The sequence below is a fragment of the Dama dama genome, chromosome 15 (genome assembly GCF_033118175.1).
Source record: "Dama dama isolate Ldn47 chromosome 15, ASM3311817v1, whole genome shotgun sequence".
In the NCBI taxonomy this organism is placed as follows: Eukaryota; Metazoa; Chordata; class Mammalia; order Artiodactyla; family Cervidae; genus Dama; species Dama dama.
Window position 1 is genome coordinate 9,944,109 of NC_083695.1, and position 14,645 is coordinate 9,958,753.

Genomic DNA, 14,645 nt, shown 5'->3' on the forward strand with positions numbered 1-14,645 from the left:
GCAGGGTTGAGGGAGGGTTAAGAGGGTCAAACATGGGGAATTTCCTTGTGGTCAATGGTTAGGACTTGGTGCTTTCACTGCCGGGGCCTGGGTTACATCTCATGATGGAGAACTAAGATCTTGCAAGCTGCATGGCCAAAAAAAAAGGGGGGAGGAGGAGTCACTTATGGGCTACTGTAGTCATTTCATCTAGGGCACAAAAGGAAATGGTGGCTTAAGCCAGAAAAGTTGAAGCAGACTGGAAGACTGTGGAGTCACAGCTACTGAGAAGTCATATAAGATGAGAAGACAGAACTATTCACTAGATTTCACAAAATAAATGTCAGTGTCACTGACAAGAGCAGTTTTGGTAGAGTAGTGGCCTCAGAAGCCAGACTGCAGTGGAAAGGAGGTTGAGTGAGCACAGTTCAATGACCATTCAAAGAAGAGACCTTCTAATTGCCTACTGATTGAACATTTTTCAGTTAATATCCTATTGGGTATCTCTGCTGCACTATAGCAATACTATAATGGTTCACTTCTTGAAACCACATAGTTTCTTTCCAGTGGTTATTTTTTCCTTTTTCTTTTCTTTGTTGATGTTGTTTCTGTTGTTGACAGGGAGTGAAAAGTCACTTTGGAAATCTGATGACAGCTATCCACATATGTGTAAATTTTGCATATAGTTTCAGGGAGTTAATTAATCCTTTGAAGATTGTTAATGGGCCCCAGAGAAGACCATAGAGTGCAGATTAAGAATGTCAACTAGCTGTTCTCTTCTTCCTTCATGGTTTCCTCATTCCATTAACTGCTCCCTCCTTGATAACTGTCCTTATGGTACATACTCTCTCAGTGACTACATCTACTTTCTTGATCTTTTTATTGGGACCATGATACCTATTTTACTTTAAAAAAAAAAATGACTGAACTAAAGTTGATTTACAATGTTAATTTCTGTGTACAGCAAAGTGATTCACTTCTACACACACACATATATATATATACATTCTTTTTCGTATTCTTTCCCATTATGGTTTATCACAGGATATTGAACATAGTTCCCTGTGCTAGACAGTAGGACTTTGTTGTTTATCAGTTCTGCATATAATAGTTTGCATCTGCTAATCCCAAACTCCCAATCCAGCCCTCTACCAGCTTCCCTTCTCCTTGGCAACCACAAATCTGTTCAGTCCGTGGATCTGTTTCTATGCTGTAGACAAGTTCATTTGTGTCATTTTAGATTCCACATATGTGATATCATACAGAATTTATCTTTCTCTTTCTGACTTACTTCACTTAGTATGATAATTTATCTTTCTCTTTCTGACTTACTTCACTTAGTATGATAATCTATAGACCCATCCACGTTGCTGTAAATACATGGTCCATTCTTTTTATGACTGAGTAGTATTCCATTGTGTATATATGCCACATTTTCTATACCCATTCATCCGTTGATTCACACTTAGGTTGCTTCCATGTCTTGGCTATTGAAAACAGTGCTGCTATGAACACTGGGTGAATGTAGCTTTTTTCTTTCTTTTTCTGGCCATGCCACAAGCCTTGTGGGGTCTTAGTTCCCTGACCAGGGGCTGAACCCTGCTACAGCAGTGAAGTACCAAGTCCTAATCACTGCATGCCAGGAAATTCCAAACATTTAGTTTTTGAGGAACCTCTGTACTGTTTTGCATATTGGCTACACCAATTTACAATCCCACCAAGAGTAGATGAGTTCCCTTTTCTCCACAGCTTCTCTAGCATCTATTATTTGGAGATTTTAATGATGGCCATTCTGCCCAGAGTGAGGTACCTCACTGTAGTTTCAATTTGCATTTCCCTAATAATTAGCGCTGTTTTATGTACCTGCCGGCTATCTATCTGCACGACACCTACTTTAGTACAGAAGCCCCTTGGAGTTGTGGGGTAACTTAAGAGAAAATCAAGATCAGTTAAACCCACTCAATAGCCATAGATGTATTTAATTTCACAGTGTCTAACTGGACACCATAGGAGTTGAGGCTGTAAGTAATTGCTCATAAGGACATCCTGAAAAAGATTTTTATAAGAAAAATAAAATAAAAGGCTAGTACTTTTCCTGTAACATTTTACAATCTTCTTCCATATCTGTCTTCCTCACAGCTCTATCACAAGGAAGTCAGATTTCCACTGGGAACTTCACAGTGGTAGATGTTTACCATGCAAAGTTCCCTCCAGCCTTCTTCCTTCCTTCCTTCCTTTGGTACCTCCTAACATGCAGCTTCTCATCCTAGCAAGTAGTTGTGAAGGTTAATTTTATATGTCCTCTTGGCTAGGCCATTGGACCCAGATATTTCTTCTAACACCAGTCTCCATTTTGCTGTGAAGGTATGTCTTAGATGAGATCAACTGTTAAGTCAGTACACTCTGAGTCAAGGAGATTGCCCTCCATAATGTGGGTGAGCCTCACCCAATCTATTGAAGAACTTATGTGATGAAAACTAAACTCCCTCATGTGTGCATGCTAAGCTGCGTCAGTCAAGTCTGACTCTTCGCAACACTATAGAGGTAACCCACCAGGCTCCTCTTCTATGGTATTCTCCAGGAAAGAATACTGGAGTGGGTTGTGATGTCCTCCTCCAGGCGATCTTCCCAACCCAGGGATCGAACCCGTGTCTCTTATGTCTTCTGCATTGGCAGGTGGGCCCTTTACTACTAGTGCTACCTGGGAAGCCCCCTCAAAGAAAAGAGAATTCTGTTTTCCCTGAAACACATGGCCATGCAACATGGGGAAAATATCAGGGCTCTTTTCATAAGGAAGAATTGAGTAATGACTGTTCAGTAGATAAACAACAACTCTGCCATAGATTCAATTCAGTATCTTCTCAAATCTCTCCAATGATATTACTTACAGATTATGGTTTGTCTTATTTTGTTTTAAGGTGTTTTCTGCTTCCTTAATTGTTCCTGTTTCCTCTAAATTAAGTTTTTCTGTGTTTTTCTTGTTCTGTTTTTGCTTGTTTTTTTTTTTTTTTTGGCTGCAGACTACAGCATATGGGATCTTAGTTCCCCACCCAGGTATTGAACCTGCATACCCTGCATTGCAAGGCAGATTCTTAACTACTGGACCACCAGAAAAGTCCCTTTTTTTTTTTTATCTTGGTCTTTCTCTGTCATACTTCAGGTATTCTATAAATATGTAGGCCTTTCTGATTGTCCATTTATGTTTTAGATAGAATGAGGCAGGAGGAATGCTAAGCATGAACTAATGGGAACTCAGCTTATGCAGGCAGAGCTGGCTGGCTGACTAGTTAAGTTTCAATGTCATGTGAGTGGGAAGGGAGCAGCCATCATGCTCCAGGAAGGCTACCAAATGCCAGGACAGAAGAATGTAGCTCTTTGGCATCAATACCTTCCCTATTTACTCAAATTCTTCCTATAAACCTAACTTGTAATTCTCTAAAAAGATAAACATCTGACAGTGATGATGTAGTTTGCTCACTGGAGTATAACAAAGAGGTAGTGTAAGGGGATATACCCTTCAATTTACAGACTATCAATTAATTTCTGTTTTCGTCCACATTTATCACTCCAGCAAGTACAGAGCTGTTCCAGTTAGTTTCCTGCTACCACAATCTTAGTAGCTTAAAACAACATCTATTTATTATATAGAGTTCTGGAGAAGCCCATCACTTCTCAGGGTCTCAGCAGGGCTATGTTCCCTTCTGGAGACTCCGAGGGAGAAACTGCTTCCTTGCCTTTAGTTTCTAGGAGCTGCCTGCATTCTGTGGCTTATGGTCCCCTTCTTCCATATTCAAAGTTAGAAATGATGGGTTCAGTCCTTCTTATCACACCACTCTGTCTTTGGTTCCAACCTCACATCTCATTCTCTGATTCTCCTCTTCTTCCTCCTCCTTCCACTTTGAAGAAACTTGTAGCTACTGATGGGTCCACCTGAATAATTCAGGATAATCTCCCTATTTTGAGGTCATCACTTACCAACAAAAATTTCTCTCCAAACTTAATTTCTCTTTTGCCATATAACCTAAAATATTAATCATTTCTGGGGGTGAGGATGTGAACATCACTGGGGGGAGGGACCCTTATTCTGCCAAGCACTTCTGGTTCTCCTGAGCCTGCTGGGTCCACAACCCCTTCTCTACATAGCCTTAGCTCGGACCATATCCCCACAGCTTTCATCAGTCAGCAGTCTTTCTGCTTTCTGTATTCCAGATATTTTTTTTGTAATTTCTCATCCATTAATAAAGTCCTTCCATTATCAATGGTATTTTGATATTTTAGTCTTTATATTCTCTTCCTTTCCTTTCGGTATTCTCCCAAGAGGGAGAAAAGATAACCATATACTCAGTCCAGCATCTTGAAAAGGATGAATGTTCTTTTGGAACTTCCTTTTGCAGGGCTAGAAGAAAATTTAATCTCGGTCAGTGTTGGCACCTCCTTACCTCTCATAGTTAGAGCAGCTTCTAGGAGATTTAAGAGGTGCCTGAGGGCATCTCGACTCCAGGCATCATAGACACCATTGGTTGGTTTATTGTTGAAGCCCATAATGATCCCTCAAAGCCTGGCACCTTTCTGCTGCCTGTCACAGGAAGAGAGGGGGAATGTTACTGTCTAGTTCATCTTCTGTGAAGTATTGTTTACCTACTTGAATACCATCCCATTACATGGGAACTTCTGGCTTTTTGTTCCCTTCCCAGCAATCTCTCCTCTCTCCTCTATTCTGTTTGCCCTTATAGTCTCTGCTCCTTTCCTTTGTGTCTCCCTCCAGTACACCTAGCCTGATCTCTTTAACAGGCTCAGGTTGTAGAAAAATTAATTCAGAAAGGGAAGTGTCTTACAAGAGACTTCTTTTAGCTTTATCACCATAATATTTCCCTGAGGCAAGAAAGCACAAAGTGGCTTGAATACCTTTCTACAACTAAAGATGAAAAAATAGAGGAAAATGGTGGTCCAGTGGTTAAGGCTCCATAGGTTTGATCCCTGGTCAGGGAACTAAGATCCCACATACCACACAACGTGGCTAAAAAAAAAAAAAAAAAAAAAATAGAGGGAGAAAAAAAATCTTAAAAGTTAGTTTGCTACTATACACTTAGAGTATACAGTTGGTTTTGCCACAGTAAATCACTGAAGTGTGATTTAATCAATTACCTGTTGCTACTCAGTCGCTGAGTCGTGTCTGACTCTTCACCATCCCATGGGCTGTAGCACGCTGGGCTTTCCTGTCCCTCACCCTCCTTGAGTTTGCCCAAGTTCATGTCCGTTGAGTCGGTGATGCCATCCAACTGACTCATCCTCTGTTGCCCTCTTCTCCTTCTGCCTTCAATCCTTCCCAGCATCAGGGTCTTTTCCAATGAATCCACTGTTCACATCAGGTGGCCAAAGTACTGGAGCTTCAGCTTCATCATCAGTCCTTCTAAAGAGTATGCAGGGTTGATTTCCTTCCAGATTGACTCGTTTGGTCTCCCTGCTTTCCAAGGGACTCTCAAGAGTCTTCTGCAGAACCACAGTTCAGCACTCTGGCTTCTTTCTTGTCCAGCTCTCACATCCGCATATGACTACTGGAAAGACCCGGACTATATGGACCTTTGTTGGCAAAGTGATGTCTTTGCTTTTTAGTACACTGTCTAGGTTTGTTATAGGTTTCCTGCCAAAAAGCAATCATCTTCTAATCTCATGGCTGCAGTCACCATTGGCAGTGATTTTGGAGCCCAAGAAGAGGAAATCGCTCACTGCTTCCACCTTTTCTCCTTCTATTTGCCATGAAGTGATGGGACCGGATGACATGATGTTAGTTTTTTTAATATTGAATTTTAAACTGGTTTTTTCACTCTCCTCCTTCACCCTCATCAAGAGGTTCTTTGGTTCCTCTTCGCTTTCTGTCATTAGGGTGGTATCATCCGCATATCTGAGGTTGTTGATATTTCTCCCAGCGATCTTGATTCGAGCTTGTAACTCAACCAGCCTGGCCTTTCACATGATGTGCTCTGTGTATAAATAAACAGGAAAACAATAAACAGCCTTGTTATACTCCTTTCTCAATCCTGAGCCAGTCAGTCGTTTCATACAGGGTTCTAACTCTTGCTTCTTGTCCCGCACACATGTTTCTTAGGAGACAGTTCAGATGGTCTGGTATTCCCATCTCTGTAAGAGTTATCCACAGTTTCTTATGATCCACAAAGTCAAAGTCTTTAGTGCAGTCAATGAAACTGAAGTAGATGATTTTCTGGAATTCCCTTGCTTTCTCTGTGATCCAGAAAATGTTGGCCATTTTATCTCTGGTTCCTCTGCCTTTTCTAAACTCAGCCTGAACACCTGAAAGTTGTCGGTTCATATAATGCTGAAGCATAACTTGGAGGATTTTGAGCATAACCTTACTAGCGTGGGCGATGAGTGCAATTGTCCAGAGGTCTGAACGTTCTTTCATACTGTCCTTCTTGGGAATTGGAATGAGGATTGACCTCTTCCAGTCCTATGGAACAAATGTACCATACGACTCAGCTGAGTATTTAACTTTCTTAGTTGGCTTGGGTTGCTGTAATAAAATACACAGATTGAGTGGATTTTAAAACAGATATATATATATTTTTCTCACAGCATATTTTTTTTCCCTCTGGAATCTGAAATTCCAGAAAAACATCTACTTCTGTTTCATTGACTATGCTACAGCCTTTGACTGTGGATCATAACAAACTGTGGATGACTCTCAGAGAGATGGGAATACCAGGCGGTCTGGTTCCTGGTGACAGCTCTCTTCCTGGTTTGCGGTGGCTGCCTCCTTTGTGTGTCCTTGCATGGTGTAAAGAAAAGAGGGCTCTCTCGAGTCTCTTCTTATAAGAAAATTAATTCAACTGGATCAGATCCTCACCCTTACGACCTCATTTAGCCTTAATTACTTACATGAAGATCCTATCTCTAAATACAGAAATACTGAAGGTTGAGGCTTAAACATATAAATTTGGGGGGGGACACAACCTTTCAGTCCATAATATTACCCAAGAGAAATGAAAATACACATCCACAGAAAAACTCATACACAAATGTTCATGGCAGCATTACTTATAAAAACCAAAAGTAAAAATAACTTAAAGGTCCACCAACTGATGAATAGATAAGGTAAAATATGGTATTTTCATATAATAAACTAATTCAGGCTTAAAAATGATTGAAGTTATGATATAGTATGGATGAATCTTGAAAACATTATGCTAAGTGAAAGCAGCCAGTCACAAAAGGCCATATAGTGTATGATTCCATTTATATGAAACATTCAGAACAGGCAACTCTATAGACACAAAAAGTAAATTAGTGGCTGCCTGCCTAGTGTGGACATTGGGGCTTCCCTGGTGGCTCAGACGGTAAAGAATCCACCTGCAATGTGGGAGACCTAGGTTCAGTCCCTAGGTTGGGAAGATCTCCTGGAGGAGGGCATGCAACGCACTCCAGTATTCTTACCTGGAGAATCCCTATGGACAGAGGAGCCTGGCAGGCTACAGTCCATGGAGTCGCAAAGTGTCGGACACTACTGAACGACTAAGCATTGCACAGAGTGGGCGTTAAGCATGGAGAAAGGGAAATGGGGAGAGAATGCTAACAGTGATGGATGTTTCCTTTAGGGGAAGCAAAAATGTTATAAAATTAGATTGTGGTGATGGTTGCTTAACCCCATGAATATGCTGCTGCTGCTGCTAAGTCGCTTCAGTCATGTCCGACTCTGTGCGACCCCACAGACAGCAGCCCACCAGGCTCCGCCGTTCCTGGGATTCTCCAGGCGAGAATACTGGAGTGGGTTGCCATATCCTTCTCCAAAGCATGAAAGTGAAAAGTGAAAGCGAAGTCGCTCAGTCGTGTCCGGCTTGTAGCGACCCCATGGACTGCAGCCTACCAGGCTCCTCTGTCCATGGGATTGTCCAGGGAAGAATACTTGAGTGGGGTGCCATTGCCTTCTCCGATGAATATACTAAAACCCACTGAATTGTATACTTTAAAAAATTTGTGATGTGTGAATCAATACAGCTGTTTCCAAAAAACAGGAGTAGCAGTGCCCAGGGACCAGTGCTGACCCCCTTCTTTTCCTTATTCACACACTATCCGTAGGTGGTGAGCTTATTCAATCCTATGACCTCATGTCAATGGCTCACAAATCCAGCTTCCAGCCTTTCTTGATCTCTTCTCTGAACCCTATCTAAGTCTGTGCCTGCAGATACCTTCTTGACATCTCTCTAGGATATCTCATAGCCATCTCTAATTCCCCTCTAAAAGTTGTTTCTCCCCTGCCTTTCTAAATCTATGATATTACTATTTAATAGCTTAAAAAAAATCTAGCAGTCATCCTTGATTCCTCTTTTTATTAACTCTATTTTGTATCCACCACTGATTCCTATCAGCTCCACTTTGAAAATCGTCCCCAGCTGAACCTCTTCACATTGTGTCCTGTGCTATAATCCTTGTTTCAGCTACCATCACCTCTCATGGGATATTCTAACACCCTCCTTATAGGTCTCTTCACCTCTTCTCCTTGCCCTCTATAAACCCATCCTCTACTCAGATGCCAGAACAATCTTTCATAAAGGTAAATTAAATCCAGTTACTCCCTTTCTTGAAACCTTCCACTGGCTTCCCAATTGTACTTAGATTAAAGCCCCAAATCCTTACTCAAGCGCTTTCCTACCTCAAGATCTTTGGATTCCTTTTGCTTCGATTGCTCTTCACCAGGATTGTGGTATGGCCTTCTTTTTTTTTTTTTTAAATCAGAGCTTAACTTACATCTGCTTCCTCAGAGAGGTCATCCTTTAACACGGAATGCTAAGTAGCCACCTTTGAAAAATTATCTGCTTAAGACTTTCCGATAGTTCTTGCTTATTGCTTTTGACTTAAAAAATGTTCAATATTTGAATATATAATACAGCCCCAAGCTTCAAAAGTCAAAAGCAGTTAATAGGTGTACAGTGAAAAGTCACTCTTGCTACTCTGATTTTCAGTCTCTGTCCCTCAGTTCCTACCCTAGAGATAATCTATGCAAATACTTTTCCTTTATTCCATTTTCACACAGTTGGTAACTTACTATAGTCTCTTAAACAACCTTGTGTTTTCTTTTCCTATACCTTGGAAGGTTTAGTTGCTCAGTCATGTCCAGTTCTTTGCGACCCCATGGACTGTAGCCCACCAGGCTCTCTGCCCATGGGATTCTCCAGGCAAGAATATTGGATTGAGTTGCCATTTCCTTCTCCAGGAGATCTTCCTGACCCAGGGATGGAACCCGGGTCTCCTGCATTGCAGGCAGATTCTTTACCATTGGAGCCACCAGGGAAACCCCCATAAGCTGGAGATCTGTCTAATTTAAGAACAAAGGGGACATATTGGGAGGATACTGGATAGCTCACAGTGTAACAGGCGGGTTGGAGCACCAGGCTCAGGTTTAGGACAAAGAACCAAGATAGAACTAGAAGAAGATAGAACCAAGAACTGGAACAAGACAGAACAAGAACTGGACAAGAACCAAAACAGCAGGTACTATTTAGTTGCTTGGTCAGATTCCTAGCAGGTGAGTGAACTCCAGCAGTTTTTTCCCCTCAAGAATGGAGACCAAAAAAAAAAAAAGAATGGAGACAGAATCCAGCTGGTTAGGATTAGGTCATGTTCAATTCAGTTCAGTCGCTCAGTCATGTCTGACTCTTTGAGAACCCATGGATTGCAGCACGCCAGGCTTCCCTGTCCATCACCAACTCCGGGAGCTTGCTCAAACTCATGTCCTTCAAGTCGGTGATGCCATCCAACCATCTCATCCTGTGTTGTCCCGTTCTCCTCCTGCCTTCAATCTTTCCTAGCATCAGGGTCTTCACCAATGAGTCAGTTCTTCGAATTAGGTGGCCAAAGTATTGAAGTTTTGGCTTCAGCATCAGTCTGTCCAATGAATATTAAGGATTGATTTCCTTTACGATTGACTGGTTTGATCTCAATCAAATGGTCATGCATCACCTTTCAACTATAGCTAGGCAGTGAGCAGAAGGAGACAGCAACCTCCTAAGATCCTTTGGCTTCCATATTCGAAGGCAGGGTACCTTGGCTGTAAACAGCTGGCAAGACATAATTCCCCAAAATGAAACAGGAATATGATCAGGTACAATTAGGATAGGAGCATGGCTAATTAACACCAAAGGTGTCCCTGGTAGCAGCTTATGATTTGACACACATTGACAGTGTAACACGCTTCCCTGGTGACTCAGTGGTCCTAAGTCTAATCCTGCCCACAATACAGGATATGGGTCCAGTCCCTGGGTTGGGAAGATCACCTGGAGGAGGAAATGGCCACCCACTCCAGTATTCTGGCCAGGGCAATCCCAAGGACAGAGAAGCCTGGCAGGCTACAGTCCGTGGGGTCACAGAGTCAGACATGTTTGAGCACACAACAGTGTTAACAAAAATAACCTAGGTCAAAAGTAGAGGCCCAGGATAATTTTCCTTTAAAGGAGATGGTATAGTATTCAAGTTGGAGAAACAGTTACATATCTCTTTTAAAGAAATGTTTTCCTGCTGCCCCCCAGAGGAGTCAGCACCTCACTCGCTATAGGAGAGCAATGGGTCTGCTGAGAGTAACAAAAGGACTTTATTGAGTCAATCATACGCCGTTTAGTGGCTATTTATTAACTTAATGACCATGTTTAAGCTTCGCTTTAGAGGATCTCTACTAAGTACTTCGCTAAGGCCATCCTCTGACTCATTTTTTATCTGAATGGTGGGAGTGGCTTGTTTCATCTATTGACATTTTTAATTAGTATAAAGACATTTTGATTTGGAACAAAAATCTTCTGTTAGGCTTTCAGGGATAGAGCAGATTTAATGCGTGGCAGGGGGACATTTCAGAAACAAGTATATGAGTACAAGCATGAAGGTGGGAATGTGTTTAATGTCAGTAGGCAAGAATGAACAGTCAGGCTTAACTGAAGTGAAAGGATAGTGGGAGATAAGATGAGAAGCAGATTATAGGGAGCTCTGACTGTGAAACTAAAGTGTTTATTCTATAAGGAAGTGATTTATGAACAGAGGCACAAAATGAAAGCAAATTAAGATTACTTTGGCAGTTGTGTGCAACATGGACTGAAAGAAGAGGGGATTCCAGCAAAACAAGCCAGCAACATTAATTATCCGTATATGCTACGATGATACTCCAAGGCAAGAGGAAATTATTGGTTTGATCTTTTGTTTGTTGCAGCATTCACTAGCTAAATGATACACCTGTCTCAGTCATGTAACACAGTAAACTGCACCAAATTCTCCCAACAACGTTCTCATTAAATTGATAATCATAGGTGACTTGTGGCCTCAATAAATTGAGAGTTTCTCCTAAATAACAGTCTTTATGGTGCTGAATCCTTAGTTCCTTCTGAACTATCAGCAATTACACTCATATTTTTTCTAAGCTTTATAAGTGTCTAAAATTGTGCATTTTATACCTTTAGTGCTAAGTCATGTAGTGAATGCTATTTTATTTTTGTTCATCTCCAATTCAGAGCTTTGTAAACTTAAATGGCCAAGTTTCAAGATACAATAAATTGAACAAACTTTAAAAAAATCACACTTTCAGGACTTCCTTGTTGGTTCAGTGGTTGCGAGTCCATGCTCCCACTTCAGGGGAGCACGGGTTCTATCCCTGGTAGGGGAAACTAAGATCTCACATGTTGCATAGTGCAGCCAAAAAAGAAAAGAAAAAAATTACACTTCCATGTCTGTTATCAAATCGCAAATGCATGTTCATAAAATGTATTAGAAAATTTGTTAGTTTGTCTCCTGGAATAGCTAGTTTGCCTTGTATCAATAATCTTCTGCTTCATTTTCAGGTTCTTTTGGTTTTGTCTAATTCTTTGTGGTTAATTGACTTAATCTGTCAACTTCAATAAATCATTTATTTCTTGTAAAATATGGACAGCTGTTAGAATTTACTAAAGCTAAATCTCTTTACATTTTTACTTTTCAAATATTTAACTATTCCAAATTTACACTTCCTACTATGTGACTTCACGTTTTTGTTGAGATTTATAAATTACTTTGGCAGCTTACCATTAGTACTACTTTGCCCATTGAGATCTAAATATCTTAATTATACCAATTTTCCAATCTTCAGATATATTTTTGTGTACAGTAACAAATAGAGAGCAAAGGTAATAAACTGGTCATTCTCCTAAAGCACAGAGTGCTTTATATGTGCATGCCATGGCAGGTAGTACTGCAAATGCTTCCCAGATATCTCTATGACAAGATGCCCATTAAACATTCTACACAATTAACTTTAACTAATGGGCTAATATTGAAATTTCTATTGAAAATTCTAATGGGTTAAACCTTTGCTTATTGCACTATTACAACATTTACCCAGAGTATTGTAAAATTCTGCCATACAACTGTAAGGTCCAATATATTCAATCACATAAAACCTGAGGTTGCATTATTCTAAGACTTAATCAAATAACTTAATCAAATAATAAGAGTAAGTTTGCAGTTAGCCAAACTGGAGGTGGTGGGAGCTTAGGGAGCCAAATGCCAATTGTATTATGTCTGAGTTCATATTATTATGGGGTTCATCATCATGAGTTATTTTCTGTAGTCCAACCAACAGATATCAGCCCTGCATGAATGGCAATAAAGGTTGTTGTAAGTGCCATAGTGAAAATGAAAAGGAAGTGAAAACGCAGAGCTAGAAAAGAGACACCTCAAAGGACAAGTCTCGGGAGGACTTGGCAAGGATGAGGAGGCAAGGCTAAGGAATAAATCAAAGACACTACTGGATCACTTTAAGAATGACAATAGTGGACTTGCCTGGTGAGTCAGTTGTTAAGATTCTGCACTTACACTGCAGGTGGCCTGAGTTCAATTCTTGGTGGGGGAACTAAGGCCAAAAAAGTGGGGGTAGGGTGGGGGGTGAGGGTATTAAAAAAAAAAATGACAATGGTGACAGAAAAGGCAGGGGTAGAAGCAGTTTCATTCCATCATTTTGGTTGGTAAAGGGATACGAAGGGAGGTCTAAGTTGATTTTAAATATGTTGATTTCAAGCTAACAGAAAACTCAGATGAATAGGTACTTTAAAAATATAGGACTTGAATATAAGGTCAGGGTTCTGACACAATGGTAATTATGGACAGAACGGAAAGTTAACAGTCTAGAAATGCTTTCAGAAGGAAAAACATTCAATAAGAATCATTAGAGGAAGAATTAGAGGTAGAAGAACCACATTAACATAAAAGCTAACATTTGAAGTTTATGGTATCTTTTCACATACATATTTAATGGAACCCTTGAGAGGTGGGAGTTTCAAGTTGATTTATTCATTCATAAATATTTATTAAGTGCTACTGAGACTAGGAGGGCGAATCAGTCACAGTTCTTGCCCTTAATGAGTTTCTAATCCAATGGGAGAAGCAGACATGTAAAGTAATTAGGGGCTCTGATTCCAACACTAACAATACTGTTTAGTAATTGGCTATTTACTTTCCAGTCTCCGTTACAGGAAAATCACATGAGGCTAAGCAATAGTATTTGTCACTCTTCCATCTCCAAAGCCTAACAAAAGATCTAACTCATAGGCACTCAAGAAATATTCTAAATTAACTGAATGAAAAACAGGAGTATCTCAACAATGATGAGCATTATTTTCTGGCAGAGAATGTGTGTGGGGAGAGTAAAATATTAGAAAATATGGGTAAAGTTGGCTGGAGAGATCAGATTTTGGAAAACCTTATATGCCAAGGAATTTATAGATGGCAGTATTGGGGATTCAGAGTATTTAATACATGGGAATGATACAATCACATTTGTGTTTTGGAAAGACAGCTTCGGAGTGTACTGGATAGACTGGGGTGGGTAGATGTTATAGCAAGGGAACTGTTTAGTACTTTAACACAATGGATCAGTGCTTTCTAAACTTAAAATATATTTACTTGTGCATACAGAATGGGAAGCCAACAGAAGAGCAAAGTGCTTTGATCTGTATTCAAGGCCCTGGCTCTATTCAGTAAATGCTCCAGGAGAAAAACAAAACAGGGGGTATCGAGTAGAAACTTCACAAATGGACATTTTCTTCTCTCTTTCTTTCCTCTCAGTATAATGTTTAAAAAAGAGCCAATGGATAAATCTTGAGGATATAAAGTAGGGAATGAAACAGGCCCTCAAGAGACAGAAAAGGAGGGAATGAAGAACAGGAGAGCTTGTTTGGCTGAGGGCAAGGAGGACAAACAACTTCTCTTGAGATGAAGGCAGACTATTTGAAGATATACCTAAACTAGTACAGTGGAGGCAAGTCAAGAAGAGTTTATATTTAAATGGGAGAAGAACGCAGAAGCTGGGGTGCTAGACTGAGATTTTAAATCATCATCAGGATTAGATAGAAAATAAAAGGGCTCTTGAGGCTTTAATATATTCACTTGCAATGGCTCCAATAGTGGTTTTGAAAACATCCTCCTAGTAGCACTAGGCAACATGGGAAGGGCAAAGCATGAGAACCTTGGATTCATCCTGGGAACTGGCAGGATAGGCAGGGCCTAAAGAAAGGAGGAAGGTGATTGAAGAAAGCTCTTGAAAAGGTCCCTGAAGTGAATGACTACAAAGTATAGGTTAAGAAGAGAAGTCGTCAACTCAGAAAGCTGACAGTGAGAAGAACTGATGTATTTAAAACCTTGCT